The sequence below is a fragment of the Bactrocera tryoni genome, chromosome 3, assembly GCF_016617805.1.
Source record: "Bactrocera tryoni isolate S06 chromosome 3, CSIRO_BtryS06_freeze2, whole genome shotgun sequence".
NCBI lineage: Eukaryota > Metazoa > Arthropoda > Insecta > Diptera > Tephritidae > Bactrocera > Bactrocera tryoni.
The window spans coordinates 40,085,623-40,100,598 of NC_052501.1; the positions used below are offsets into that span (position 1 = coordinate 40,085,623).

General features: G+C 33.0%; 1 protein-coding gene across 2 annotated transcripts in view; it reads right to left on the reverse strand.

Moving 5' to 3' along the window:
- LOC120770427 (pneumococcal serine-rich repeat protein-like) overlaps positions 1-14,432 on the reverse strand; it is a 70,114-nt gene extending 55,682 nt beyond the window's left edge. For both annotated transcript variants that reach the window (XM_040097879.1, XM_040097878.1), the window contains exon 1: positions 14,047-14,432. The gene's annotated coding sequence lies outside the window, so the exon portion shown is untranslated. The remainder of the gene's footprint in view (positions 1-14,046) is intronic.
- Positions 14,433-14,976: the final 544 nt, after the last annotated feature.

A 14,976-nucleotide genomic window follows, 5' to 3' on the forward strand; every position in this document is an offset into this window, starting at 1 on the left:
AAAATATTTTGCATGCTAAAAATATATTATAAACAAATATCACTGCAAAAAACAACAAAATCATAGAAAATTATATTTTCTGCTCTTTGCTCGACTAGTGTATTTACATATAAGCGAAATATTGCCCATTGCAGAAGCCACTTTAGCCTCAATGGTCAAGCCGTGCATTGAAAAGCGTTATAATGTGTAGTTTTTGTAATTTCTGCACAAAGTAACTTTTTTAGAAATTAATGCAGACGGACATAGCTTACGAAATGTATTAGTAAAACGTTGCTAGAAGTCAAGAAAACTCATATAAACGTTTTTATAAAAATTAGGACAGACCGAACTGTGAGGGCAAAAAAAAAATTATGTACAAAAACCAAAACATATAAAACTAAAACTGAGTCGAAATCAAAAAAAAAAAAATAAAACAAAAATAAAAATATGTATATATATTAAAATAAAACAATAAATTAAATAAAAATTAAAAAAATTAAATAAAAAAATGACTATAATTTAATTTGATAAATTATTTAAAATTAATTATTGAATTAGAATATTGAAATAATAAAAAAAAATAACGACAAATTATTCAAATCTTCCTTTATTTCTAACAAAAACTCTCAAACGAATGTGATTATTTTAGGCACACTTTTTCCATTATCAATTCATTAAGCACAAGCTTATAAGTCTTCTTAACATTTCTTCTACTATTAGAATATGTATACCTATACAGCTCGGTTTGTGATGACTTCAGCAGTTGTGGACTAATGTAATTACTAATGGACTCTTAGTACAATAAGCTTATTATTGCCAGCAATAAAATTCTGCAAAGAAGCAATTTTTATAGGCATTGCGAAAAATTGCAAGGAAAACTGGGGTCAATTTATAAAAATTAAAAGAAAAATCGTAAAATGAAGCGATAAGGGCATAGGTGATAAGGTTGTGTCTGTATGTGCATGATTTCATGGAAAAAGAACAAAATATATCTGAAATTTCAGATATCTCAGAGACTCGTACCTCAACTACCACAGTTGTGCAAGAATTCTGCCAAAGATGTGTAGCCCACTACTAAAACCTCGTCAAGTAAACTTAAAAAAACGCTGTGCATATTAACACTACTGCAATAAATATTTAAAAATACTTAAAGCCATGCAGCAAGTATTTTAAGCGCAACTGTAGAGGTCTCTGTGTGTCTGATTGTACGCTTGCGCTGCAAATAAAAGAAGAGCGCAAAGCACACGCTGCCCTCGGTGGGCTGGTCTCGTGAAGCTGCGAGTGAGCTGCAAGCAAAAAAGGCATGCCATGGTCATGAAAATATTTAATGCATTGCAATCAAGTAAGCCTTGAGAAACGCATCAAAAGATATAATGCAAAATATATAGACAATATACATACATACATATATGGTTGGTATGTATGTACATATGTATCAGTGGTTACTTGAATATCACATATATCCTATATATGTAAGTAAGTATACCATACATACCATACATATGTACATATATATTAAATTTAATAGATATTAACAGTCCATAAAATTAAGATGCAGTTCGGCATTAAACGAAGATAAAGTTGAACTATAAAAAAAAAAATCAAAATCAAAAAAAAAAAAAATTACGCATAAAGGGTTAAAGTTTGCTTGCTTCCAAAAAAACCACACAAATTTCAGGTGCATGGAAACGCCCTGAAAATTTCCCAAAATTCCAGCCCCCGAATGCGTACTTGTTTTGCGTTTTTGCTCATAACCGCTATCAGCAGCATCAATGAGCATGAGAAAGATACTCAACACACTCCTCACCGGCCTTTCGTTTTCGTAGTAGTCGCACTAATAAGTGAGTTTTCAAGGTTGAAATAAACAACTGTATTAAGGAAAAATAATAAAAACTCATTTAATAAAGGGTAAAAATCACAAAACCGCTTTATAAACGGAGAAGAAGAAGAAATATTTAGCCAATACCAGCGATGAGTCACGCAGTTATCAGCGCTATGAGGAGGCACTGACGACGCCAACGGCGAAAAAAGTAGGTGCCAAATAAAACAAAAAAGCAACAATAATAACAAATAAAATATAAAATTTTGCAAGCCAGACAAGATCGCTGGCATAAACGATTAGCTACGGCCGAGAACACATGTACTTATGTATTTAACTGATGTGAACAGCGAGAAACGAGTAGTAAAAACAAAGCCGAGCTGCTGTATATGTGTAGAACAGATAAAACAAAGCAAGGCAAGAGCAAAAGAAGTATAAACACGGAATAAAAATTAAAAGAAATAAGCAAAAAAATAAAAAACTAAAACTGAAGACTCAATCAATAAACATAAAAATAATTGCTCGTAGCACTTGAAAGTGATTTACAAAATAAATTACTTAATACATATATGCACATAATAATTTTTAATTTAAAATAAAAAAAATGTCTGGCATTCCGTAGTGAAGCAAATCTCACACACAGAGATAAAATGAGGTGCAAATTGTCGCATTATTTGAACAAAGCGCACTCTTTATGGAAGCTCCGGGCAGTGGTGTTGGGATTAATCGAAAAAAATAAAAATGAATCGGAATTTTGTTTCATTATTTTGATAAACAAAAATGCTGTCTTTTCACTTTCCTGGCAGCGACAAAATAAGCGATTGTTATTAATCTAACAACAACAACACAATCGGGTGTCAAAATTGCACAGTTATTTCTGATTAAGTAGTTGAATTGGTATTTCCGATATCCAGACTAAGCTCATACTAAAAATGAAAACATCGTTGCATCTTCTGACTATGTATGACCAAAAACAAGAAAAGTCGCGATTAAATTCGTGCGCTGTGCCTTAAAATATCGAGTAATCGCACATTTTTGTGCGTTAAATAATCGTAATAATCGTTGTTTTCGATTAATCGAAAACAAATCGTAATTCCCCACTTCTTTGTTTCAGAATATAATAATTTTTACACGGTAACCGATAACTATCCGATAAATTATAGTATAAATTATCTTTATCGTCTGTGCATATTTGCTAATGCTGGAACTCAGGGCAATAATATATAAATTTTACATACAGAACACAATTTGCGCTTCTTCTTACTGAACAAATAACGTTCACTCATTATTTTGGGTTCTTTTCAAGAGAAAGAATCATCCATCAATACGTTCATTTGATTCTAAGAATTGAAAAGACATTTATACCTGCCATAACTGACAAAAACGGCTAAATATTATTGTAGCCAGTTGGGTAGAGAACAAACACCAAACCAAAAAACAAACTGAAAAACCCCCCAGCTAAAAAAACAGCTGTTAGAGAAGCAAACACCTCAGCCAAAAAAAAAATATATTAGAAGTTTGAAAAGAATAAGAGCTAGCGGTTGAAGAAAATATCGAAAAAAATAGTAAATAAATAACAATGAATAAAAGCGCAAAATAATAGCAAAAAATCGGATTGACAAATTAGCAACGAAAAAATAATAATTTAATTAAAAATTTGGCAATTTTCTGACAAATAGATTTTTGAAAAAAAAGCTTGTATTATGAAAAATATTTACTACCAAATGATGCAAAAGCAATCAAGTATAACCAAAGCTAAACCGTCTCTACTCTTTTGTGTGACTGGCGTTAGGAGCATTCGTCAGACAGCGAGCATTAAGAGCGAGCACTTGGACACCTTCCCTTTTGCCAATCGTAGGCAAAGCGCTACGAAGTATGTACTACGACCCACTTTGAACCGGTTTTTCGCAGCTACATTTTTTTCTTATTAATTACCGTTTGTTTGTTTTGTTTTTACTTTGCTCTTGGTTTCCTCAGAGCATTTTTTCGGCTTACTGCCTTTGTAGCTTTTCTCAACACCCAGCCATTAAAGACCGCATAATAATAATCTCGTAGAAGCGAAGCGCGTTGTGAAGTGTGGTGTTCGGTTGATGGTTTGACAGCAAAGTCGATGACTCTGACAACTTCGAGCTGCTATGTAATAAATTACAAGCTCTATGCTGCAATTATGTGGCAGCGTGAAAATTGAGTCATATTAAAAGCGATATTACTCGCCGCACGTGTCAAATGCGCTTTAAAGTGTAGAAAAAAAAAAACGAATGTGTGTTGAGCTTCATATTTCAAAAGAGAAGATAAAAGTTTATAGAACTTTCATTTTGTTCAACGCTTAATGGTAATAAATTGAGATCAGATCCAGCAGAAGTTTAGCAGATGGGAATAAGTAATAGATGTGATGTAATTGTAATGTAATCATTATTGGGTTAACCAAAGTTCGGCATAAGGAATGAATTATAAAGCTAACTCAATTACAGCGTCATTGATTTTGCAGCGATTTCAAAATGTAATCATACTAATAGTAATCATTACTGAGTTAACCAAAGGTTTTCACAAGGAGTTAATTAAAAAGCTAACTTAATCACAACACCATTGATTTTATTCCAATTGTAATCATTCCAATTGTAATACTTCTTTTGGTAATCATTATTATAACAACCAGAGTTAAACATAAATGATGAATAAAAAAGCTAAATGAAGCACAGAAATAATTGTTTTACACAAATCCCAAGTTGTAATCATTCCAATAATAATTAGTAATAACATAATCATTAAAGTGGTAATAATTATAATTATAAGCAAATAATTAGTTATAAAGCTTACTTAAACACAGAAGTAATTACTTTACAATAATTTCCAAGATATCTAAGGGTAATAATTACTGCAGTAATCATAATTTTAGTAATCAATATTATTATAAAGAAACTTCAGCGTAAATAAGGAATTTAAAACCAATTGTGAAACTAAACGCACCAGCATAAGTAATTAGTTTCCAAAATAATTGGAATCTGAAGATGCTAAATATGATATCTGACCTTTAGTAACTGGTATGCAAGTAATTGCGTTCAATTTAGTGATTAATAAAAGTTCAGTACTGGATTTAGCAGCTGCAGTCATAACGCCAATAAAGTAATAGTGGCAGTAATCATTTGTAATTTGTTGTGTTTACTGAACAAGTCCAAGCAATTATAGATTTTAGGCTATTTATTAGGTTAATAAATTAAACTAAAAATCCAAACAAGTTTTTTTTTAAATCTCCTTCGCTAAGCCAAATTGCTGTGTTTTCTTAGCTTCAGCGGATCTCCTGAGCGCTAGTAACAACTGCGCTATAAAATTTATACCGTAATTAAAATGTTATAAAACTTGAAAATATTTAGCAGCTACTTTCTCTAGACAAGCTGAAAAAATAGTTGCTATAATTCAAACTCAGCCGGCCGATGCGTAGATTAAATCGATAAACGATGGAACTAATCAATACATACATATGTAGGCGCATACAAACATAATTACAAAGCTAGTGGCTGAGGCGCGCTAAAATGCTAAAAAGCCATTAAAACTGCAAAAAAAAATAATTGAAAATCAAAAAAGCTGGACGGCTAGTACGCAAAACCAGCGGTAGGTCCAAGCCAAAGACTATACACAAAGCATTGGTGTGCAAATTTCTAGCATAAGCACATGTACACTCCCCTATAAGCACACACATACACATATCCACAAACGAGCAAATGAAACTTATAAAAAAAAGTTGAACAAATACACAAAAAAATCACTGAAAACATATACACAGCTGAGCAACTAGCTGCGGTCAAGCGTACTGAAGCGTTACTGGCGGCGCGTAACCCCCGAAAAAGTAGTGAAACAACAACAACCAAAGAAAAAGTCCACCACTAACTAAACGACGAACCAAGCAACCAACTATCCAAGCATATAGCCACAAACAAATTTGCTTTTTGTTGTTGCTGGCTAGTAAAACATTTCAGCCATTGAAGTAGTAACAAGTGTATATAGCGTACATAACATACATACATACACATACATATGTATGTAAGTATGTGTATATGTATGCAAGTATATTTGCTGCCTTTGATTTGGGTCATTGCACAATGGTAACGAGACCAGACTAAATTTAGCATTAGCATTAGCATTAGCGATTTGTTGGAATATCGGCGTAGAGCAGAAAAATCAAAAACAACACGAGAAAACAATTGGCTCGAACATGGCCAGAGCACCACCAGCGCTGCAACCAACGATGATTGTGATGGCAATGATGATGTTGGTGATGAGGGTGCTGGCGATGTCAGCACCTTTGGAGTGGTCAGTTTTTGCGGGTCCACCAAATTAGGAGCGCTGTGACGGGTAGTAAACGCGTTTTTTATGATGCCACGAGCGGCAGATTTTCATTTTTTTTCGTTCGATGCTTTCAATGGACACTTGCTGCGCGCCAAAAGCCAATATTTTCGATTTTTTCTCCTCTCGCTATTTTATTTTCGCAAGCGTTGCGAGTCAAGCAAACATTGCTCAGCGCTTAGTTGGGGGATAAAAATGCAAATAGTTAGAGGAATCGAAAAGAAGCTGGCCGCAATGAGCTGGGCTGAAGAGCACGTGTGCTTGCCACACTTTATAGGAAATCTCTTTTTGTGTCGATTTCTGATTTAAATTTTTTTTTTTTAGATTTTATGTCTCCCATTCATGTATTTGGTTAATGAAATGCAAAATAATGCAATAGATAGTCAGTAAGTGGGCAATGTGGACACAAATATGTATGTAGGTTTGCTCGATCACATTCAGATTTACTTGTAGGTTTCACGTAGGTATGCGCAAAGAAGCAGAAAAATCGAAATTTTGCAAAATCATTTACGAAAAAATGCGATTTTATACAAATTTATGCAGACTTTTGACATTCAAGTGGTTTCCTGAATAACTCAGCGGCGATTTTTGAAAATTTTTGGCGACGAAAACATTGCTGCATTTTAAAAAGGCTCGGCCCATATTTTTTCGGGACTTCCTTATTTTTTCTGCAGGTTAAATGCAGAAAGGAAGGTACACATATTAACAAATATACATATGTATGCATATGTATAAGTGGTATGGTATTAAGTTTTAAAGCCATAATCGGCGCAATCAAGTTGTATACATAAAAACATGAATGTTTTAAGAAATTAATCAGCGTAATCAAAGCACGCCGCAGAAGGAAGCTGTTTCATGTATTTATGACTTTTGAGAGTTATCGCCAGCATTGCGTCTGCTGTGAGGCCTGTGAAATGCGTAAACAATAAAGCAACAGCTGCATTTTGGCAATAATGCGAATACGAAAAAATTGCTGATATACTACATATATACGTACATATGTATTAGTGTGTATGAAAGCAAGTGCCGCATGTGGAAGGCGTAACAATCAGCACTTGAATGATGAAGCTTAAACTCAACGCCATTACAAAATGTTAATTATGTGTTCGAGCAATGACGTGCACAAAAGTCAGTTATTCGGTTTTGAAAAATAAAGGAAAATTAAAAAATGAAAAGCTGTAAACTTTCAGAATGCTTATGAGTCGTGCATATTAAAATCTGACGCAGGCACCGCGAGTGTTTTCATAACGGCGTTATTTGGGCCAATAACTGACTTTGAGTGACTCATTTGTATTTAAATTTTAATTTATTTCAATGTTTAACAATATTTTAGATAATAACAGTAAGATGCTGAATATTTGTAAACACAAAATTATTACTAAAGTTTCATGTCGTAATCATTGCTGCGGTAATCACTTAAATAATATATATGAAATGTACTACCTATCACTATGACATAAAAAGCAGTACTGGTCATAAAGATGAAAGTAATTGTTATCATTACTACTTACGGAAGTTAATAAAATTTTTTGTGATTAAAAAATAATTTTAAATACTTCGAGATTTGAGTGCATTTTTTAGATTAAGACAAAAATTAAGTAATCATTACTATTTATGAGTAAGTAATTAACTTTAAATTACTAAATACAATCCTGTAATTTTAGGTTAAAAATATTTTATGGATACCAAAGTAATTTACATGGAATCATACATTTGTAGCACAATTACTTTAAGTAATTGGCAAGTAAATGTGTATGCCGTAATGCAATTAAGGTATATGAAATATACGCCTCTTCACTATGACATAAGTAGCAGCACCGGTCATAAAGACATTTGTAATCATTACTACTTAGTATAAGTAATTGAAATTATTGTAATTACAAAATGATGTTAAATAATTATAGGTACAAGTGAAGTTATTAGATTAAAGATTAAAAAAAAAATTAAGTAATCATTATTATTTGTAAGTAATTAACTTTAGATTACTAATTAACTTTAGATTACTAACTAACTTTAGATTACTAGTTCTGTAATTTTGGGTTAAGAATACTTTATGGACATTTATTTAGGTATTTGGAACTATCAGAGAAGATTTAAGGGATTAGATATGGTTAGTAATTGTAGGCAGACAAAGAATTGCAATTACTGTTCACAATTAGTTATATAAATATTGACTTTGAGAACTTATTTTGTTTGGAAAGTATATTAATGTAATTAACGGTGTTTGAGAATTTGAATCAAATTTGAAGTAATTGTATTTACTACAGTTTATTATAAGATAATCATGCGGACATGGGGACACAGATTTTATGTTCGAATTAGTTTCAGGATTCTAAATGATGAGTTCAAAAATTGCTTACGGATAAGAAATACTTGGATTTAAATAATTAAATATGGAATATGTTTGACAGTTTATTATACAGTAATCAAGACAACAGGGGACAAAAAAGATACGTTCGATTACTAAGAGTAATTGTAAGTATTTATCAAGCTCATTACGCAGATTTCGGGATTACAAAAAATTAATCCTGTTGACATGGAGACACAGAAATAACGTTCGATTACTAAAAGTAATTGTAGGTACTGGTCACGGTAATTTAGCAGATTTTGGGGTTACAAAAAATTAATTCTATTACTAATTACGAATAAGAAATACATACATAGATGTATTTAAATATGGATTAGATTCACATGCGCCATTTTATGACTTAAATAATAATTAATTTAGGTATTTAGTTTTAAAAATTTGTTGAAAAATACATATTGGCAGATTTATAATGATTATACTATAAATTTGAAAAACTTCGCAGATTCTAACTCAACTAAGCTAATTCTTCAGCTATAAATTCCCACTAAGCCACAAATAATCACGTTGCTTTCAATATTATAAACTATACAACGGATCGAAAATTACCCATAAAACACAAACTCAACTCTTTAGGTGTTTATATTTCCATAGAAAACTCACTTTTCAAAGCTCACCTTAAAACTTTTCAGCAGCATATATGGAAATTGCTGGCGTACACCTTTCGTGTGCAGCTGAATACACAGCGCATACAAACACCCATACATACACAGACGCAAATTATACAATTTAATTGTTTTGCCGATTTATGACGGCAGCACGCTCACACTTTCGCGCTCTGACTCACACCCATTACCACGCCAATGGATTGAGTTGCGATACAATTAAGCCAAAATAATAATAAATAGAAAAAATAAAAATTAAAAAAACATTTAAATAGCGCATGTAAATATACATACGCTGAACAAAAAAGCGCGATTTGTACGCTTTCAAGTGTGTAGTGTTTTTTCGAGTGTGTAAAACAGTAGTTGCAAATTGCAATTATGACCGAAAACAAAAACGAAACGAAAGAATAAAAGCATAAATTATGTAAGAAAAAAATAAAAATCGAAAACATAAACAAAAAAGCGCCGGAAAATTAGTCAGTTGCGTCTATTTGGAGAGTAGGCTGTGGGCAGCAACAACAAAATGCCGCTTTGCAGCGCGAAGTGTGCAAAAATGTGCTAAAAATGCAAGGAACAAGTATTTAGGGCAAGTCACGTACATATAGATAAAAGCTAATAATGCGAAAATTAAAACTTTTGTTTTCCACAAATTGCATTAATGCGTCTTCAACACTTATATAAGCACATAATTACGCGATAATGCAAAAAACCAAACCGCTCAAACGTAAAGGTACTCAGCAGGTGTGTCAACATGTGAGTGGAGGCCGTATTGCGCCTAAATGGATTAGCAGAATTAGATTACGTTGCCAACGTAGAAAAGCATACGAGAACTGAAGCAAAACAGCGGCTGTGTGTAGCATTGAAACGGTATTAGGAATTTGTAGGGCTAGATAAATACAAATAAATTACATACATTACATGTTTATTGTAAGTTTGACGAACGCGCTGCTGTGAATGGACCTGTAATTAAAGGCCAAACACCCGCGCTAACAAAACAAACCTTCGGCGTTGCGAAGAAAAACAATGAACACCAACAATGTGTAGACTTGTTCATGTAGCAGCGTATTTGAGGCTGTTGAACCGCACTTTAGTAATTAATAGTAAAAAAATAAATACCTACTTAATTTGCTTTGCGGTGTTTCATTACATTTGTGATAACGAGTAAAAGTGCCGTTGATTATTTTGAATTTATTAGAATTTGCGGAAATATGGCTAATGCTACAGTATTCACGGCAGGTGGAGGGTTAGCAACATGAAGAGACAACCATTTCTCATTTAACCATTAAATATTTAAAGAAATAATTATAACTATAGTGAGAAGCATTTAAGTTTTTAAGTAAATATTTTTAATGCTAATTTATTAATTTATTCAAATTTCCCTTATAAATAAGATATGTGATAGATTCACGTGCAGTTTAGTTTTAATCCCTTAGAAAAGCTGGAAAAACTAGTTTGTCAGAAAATATTAGCGGAATAAAGTCCAAATACTTCAACCTTATAAAAAATAAGTTACAACTGCTGATACCGTTGCTTTAGACTATAAATTGTGACATTCAAATGTAGGCATTAATACACAATAGATACAAAAAATCATCCCTTTGAAATTATTCTTCTTCTTTATTGGCGTAGACACCGCTTACGCGGTTATAGCCGAGTTAACAACAGCGCGCCAGTCGTTTCTTCTTTTCGCTACGTGGTGCCAGTTGGATATTTTCACTTTGAAATTAATCTCTATAAAATAAACCACGACACAATCTATCATTATCTTCCTTGCACCTAATTGACTTGACGATTTTTTGTGCGATTTCTTTAAATCGTAAGTTTGTCACTATACGTTGTGGTATCTATAAACTCCTAAATGCTGTATCATAAGACCCTTACAGATCCACAAAGCTTCGGCTAGGTCTTCTGGTTCGCTGAAGGTAAGATTACCGAGATATTTCAGCTTCAGTCTTGTAAAGGCTGGACAATGGAGGCGAAAGTGCCTGGATATTGTTACTTCACGCTCCTCCATACAACTTTGACAACTAGCGTCTGATAAAATTTTAAACCTTACCGTATGATGTCTATTGGACAATGCCCAGTAAGAAGTTCTGCAATTGTGGCAAAATGTACTTTGATCTGGGCAAGTAGTTCAGTAGATCTTTTGTATGTTCTACTCTATCGTCCACCAGCGACTTCTAAGCGCACGCGAGGTTCATTGCTTCAGTTCTAGAACGCTAGACGCTAATGTAGTTCCAACTCTGTCCAATGTGACTGATGCGATGTGACTCCTCTGGCTGGCTTATCGGTGCAACTATCAATCATCTTCACTTTAACTTTCTCAATTATGCTTTAATGCCTATTATAGTTTAAACTAGACTCATAAAAGGTTTCGGACAGAACCTTAATAGCGGCAATCAATATATTTTACCATGCAAATGTACAGTGTAAATAATTTGTCAATTGCTTAAATTAAGCGGCTGTCAGAAGCGCCTATTAAGATTTGTTTTATATAAATTGATATCATGCATATATATCAAAGTAGTTCAACTCGTGATCATCTGTTTCATTGGATTCTTTAAACAGAGCCTTAATTGAGTCAATCTATGGTCATCAGCTTCATTGTATTCTCTAAACAAAACCTTAGTTGTGTCAATTAACATATTCCCACTAAAAATACATACAATATTACAGATCTATGATTCCCTTGGCAATGCTTTCGCTTGACAATTTGCTAATTGACTCAATTAAGGAATTGTTCTATTAATCGAGTCTATTGCTTTCACTTTCAATCAAATAAACAAGCAAAAAACGTTAACTTTTGATGCACCGAAGCTGGAAATCACTTCACAAATACAAAAGTTGCCATGCAAGAACTTGATTTTGAACGGAGAGTTAATATGGCAGCTACATACATATGTATACTTATGTATGTATATTATATTGGTTCGATATCGTCGGTTCCTACAAATGAGGAGCTTCTTGAAGAGAAAATACGTGTGCAAAATTTCAGAGCGATATCTCAAAAGCTGAGACGCTAGTTTGCGTATGTACAGACAGGCGGAACCTCGCTTAATATATACTGTTCGGGGTATAAAAATTCCTCGATTACTTTGAAAAGCTCAGTTTTGACTAACAGTAGAAATCAGTTATGCTAACAAAAGAGCAAATGAAATATTAAACCTTAATGGAAGTACTTTGTGATTCTTTAAAGGTTATCTAAGAGACCTTCTTCCCTTTCTTTTGAATATAAGTTCAACAAAACATAAACGTGTTATTTCCAAAAAATTGTTTCGCTAACTCAAATTCACTACTGGAAAATTAAAAAAGTATGCGGCTAGTTATGACAAAATACGCATAACCGCATTCCTGGTTACATAATTGGCGCTGTTTGCTCATCCACTTGCTGAAAGTTACAAAACTCACGCGAATTGCATAATCCAGAACAGCAGCAAAAAAATGTCTTTGTACATATTTGCATACGAAGAGGTAATGTATTGCATTATTGGCTCGAATGGCAATTCTAAAAATGCGTTTAGTCACGAAATTATAATAATTTGCCTATTCTCCACAACTGAAAGCAGTAAGCGAACATTACAAATGGTTGCGTATTGGAATTCAATCGGACCGAGGGGCTCCAAGAACACATACATACACACCTACTAGCATAGCCAAGCCGAACATGGCCTTTGAACGGTTCTAGCAACAAAGCCCGAGGCGCGTTTGGTGACAAGTGCGCACACATGCATACGAACACATACATATGTACGTGTACACAGTTGCATGTCAAGAATAATAAGAAGAAATTGTCAAAGCAACGCGTCAAGCAAGAGGAACTAACAGAGTGGGGTAAAGGTAAATAAAGAAAAATATATTAGATACAAAAGACAATAACAAAGCGGCAAAAAAAATTATAAACTTGACTTTTTGCATTTGAAGATATACAGTTAGTATTCAAATGAGCAAGTGGAGAAAATAAATGAAGGTAAGACAAAATATTTACAAAAGAGATTATATATGTATGTATGTATGTATATGGACTGCTGTATATGCGCATGAGTATCAACATTAAACCGCATTTTGAATGATTGAAATTCTAACGGTAACAGCTCATGTCTTTGGCATCGTAAAACAGCTGGCAGGCAGCAGAACTCGCAGCCATATTACTAGTCACCGACTTTTTTTATTATATTTCGACAACAAAGTGCGGTTTTTATGGAATGAGGCACAGTGGCTACCCCACCAAACAGGCTGGCAGTAACCGGCCTTCCAACAATAACGTCAATTGTGTGTGTGGTGAATGAATTGGTGTTTGACAGATGTGTGCGTGCGTGTGTGTAATGTATAAAATTTATAATTGCGTGAATAAAAAATAAAAATAAATAAAAAAAAAAATTTAACATATAAAGAAATAAATAAAATTTGCAAACAACAATCGACGAACGGCACGAAGCAGCAAAGAAAATAGAAAGTTCTGTTGACAGTTTTTATGTCAGCAGCAGCGCGCACGCAGTTGTGTTGCTGAGCTATTTAGCAAAAACAAAAGTTAAGCAATAAAATTTAATGATAAACAGAAAAGGACATAGCTGAACATATAAGCATTTTTAATATTATTTGCTACCTTTTTATTATTTATTTTTAATTATTTATATTTATTACATGCCATAATTTTTTTTCTGTAATTTCTCTACTTTTTTATTATTTTTTTATTTATTATTTAATTTCATTTTTTTTTAAAATTTTTGCAAATTAATGCTGCTAGTGCGGCGGCTGCATAAAAAATTCAACAGACTTTTTCTTAATTTCTACTTTGTTTATTTCTGCTTTATTTATTATTTTCTTTCTTTTTTCATTGCGCTTATTTCTTCTTTCGGCTTTTCAGCTTCAAGAAGCAAGCAACACTTGAGACATTGCTCAAGACACTGCTCTGGCTACAATGAATGCATAATAATTACCTGCTGAAGTGTTGTTGTTGTTGTGCAGCTTTTTCTTGTTATTGCTGCTGGCTTGCAGGCTGCTGTGGTGACATTGAAGTATTGTTCCACAGACGATTAATGTTGCTGCAGTCGTAGAATTTTAAAATAATTTTCACTTACAAAATTTGCAATGTTTTATTAAGCGCTTTTATAGTTGTTAGTGTTGTGGTTATTTTTTTTCTGCTCAGTATTTGATTAGTATGTATTTTAATACATTTATTTTCATTTTCGTTTGCGCGTGAATTCGCTGTATTTTCACTATTTCACTGTTTGTTTTTCGCTTTTGCAACATTTGTTTATAAACATGTATGGCGAATATGTTGCGGCAATTTGTTGCACAAGTTACTTGTGTTTTGTGGGTTTTTCTGCTTGCGAAAGGAAAAATTGCGAAAATTTTACTTTTCATTTGCATGTATTTGGCGGTATTTACTGAATACAATGCACATATGTATGTACTGCTGGAAATACATATGTATATGTACTATATTCACAGCAATACATATGCAGGTACATTCATATGTATGTATATCGCTTTTATTTCGTGCCAGTTTTGCAATTATTTTCCTGACTTGCTTTGCTGCACTTCTTTGAACGTTCATTTACTGGCTTATTTATTGTTTATTGTTTGTGTAATTTATTATTATTCTTTTAAGTTTCATTTTCTATTATTTTCTTGTATCTGCTTGGCTTGCTTGTCTTCGCTGCCTCACAATTTAACACATTCTTAAGCAAAAGCAATGGAATGAATGTTGTGTGCCATGAATTACACAGCTTACAAATATGTATGTGGTGTGCAGCAAATGCAGTTGTTGTGTTGGCTGTGTGTATGTGTGAGTTGAAAACATATCCGTACACATGGCACTCACATATATAATATTTTTGAACAAAACGCAATATCTGTTATAATAC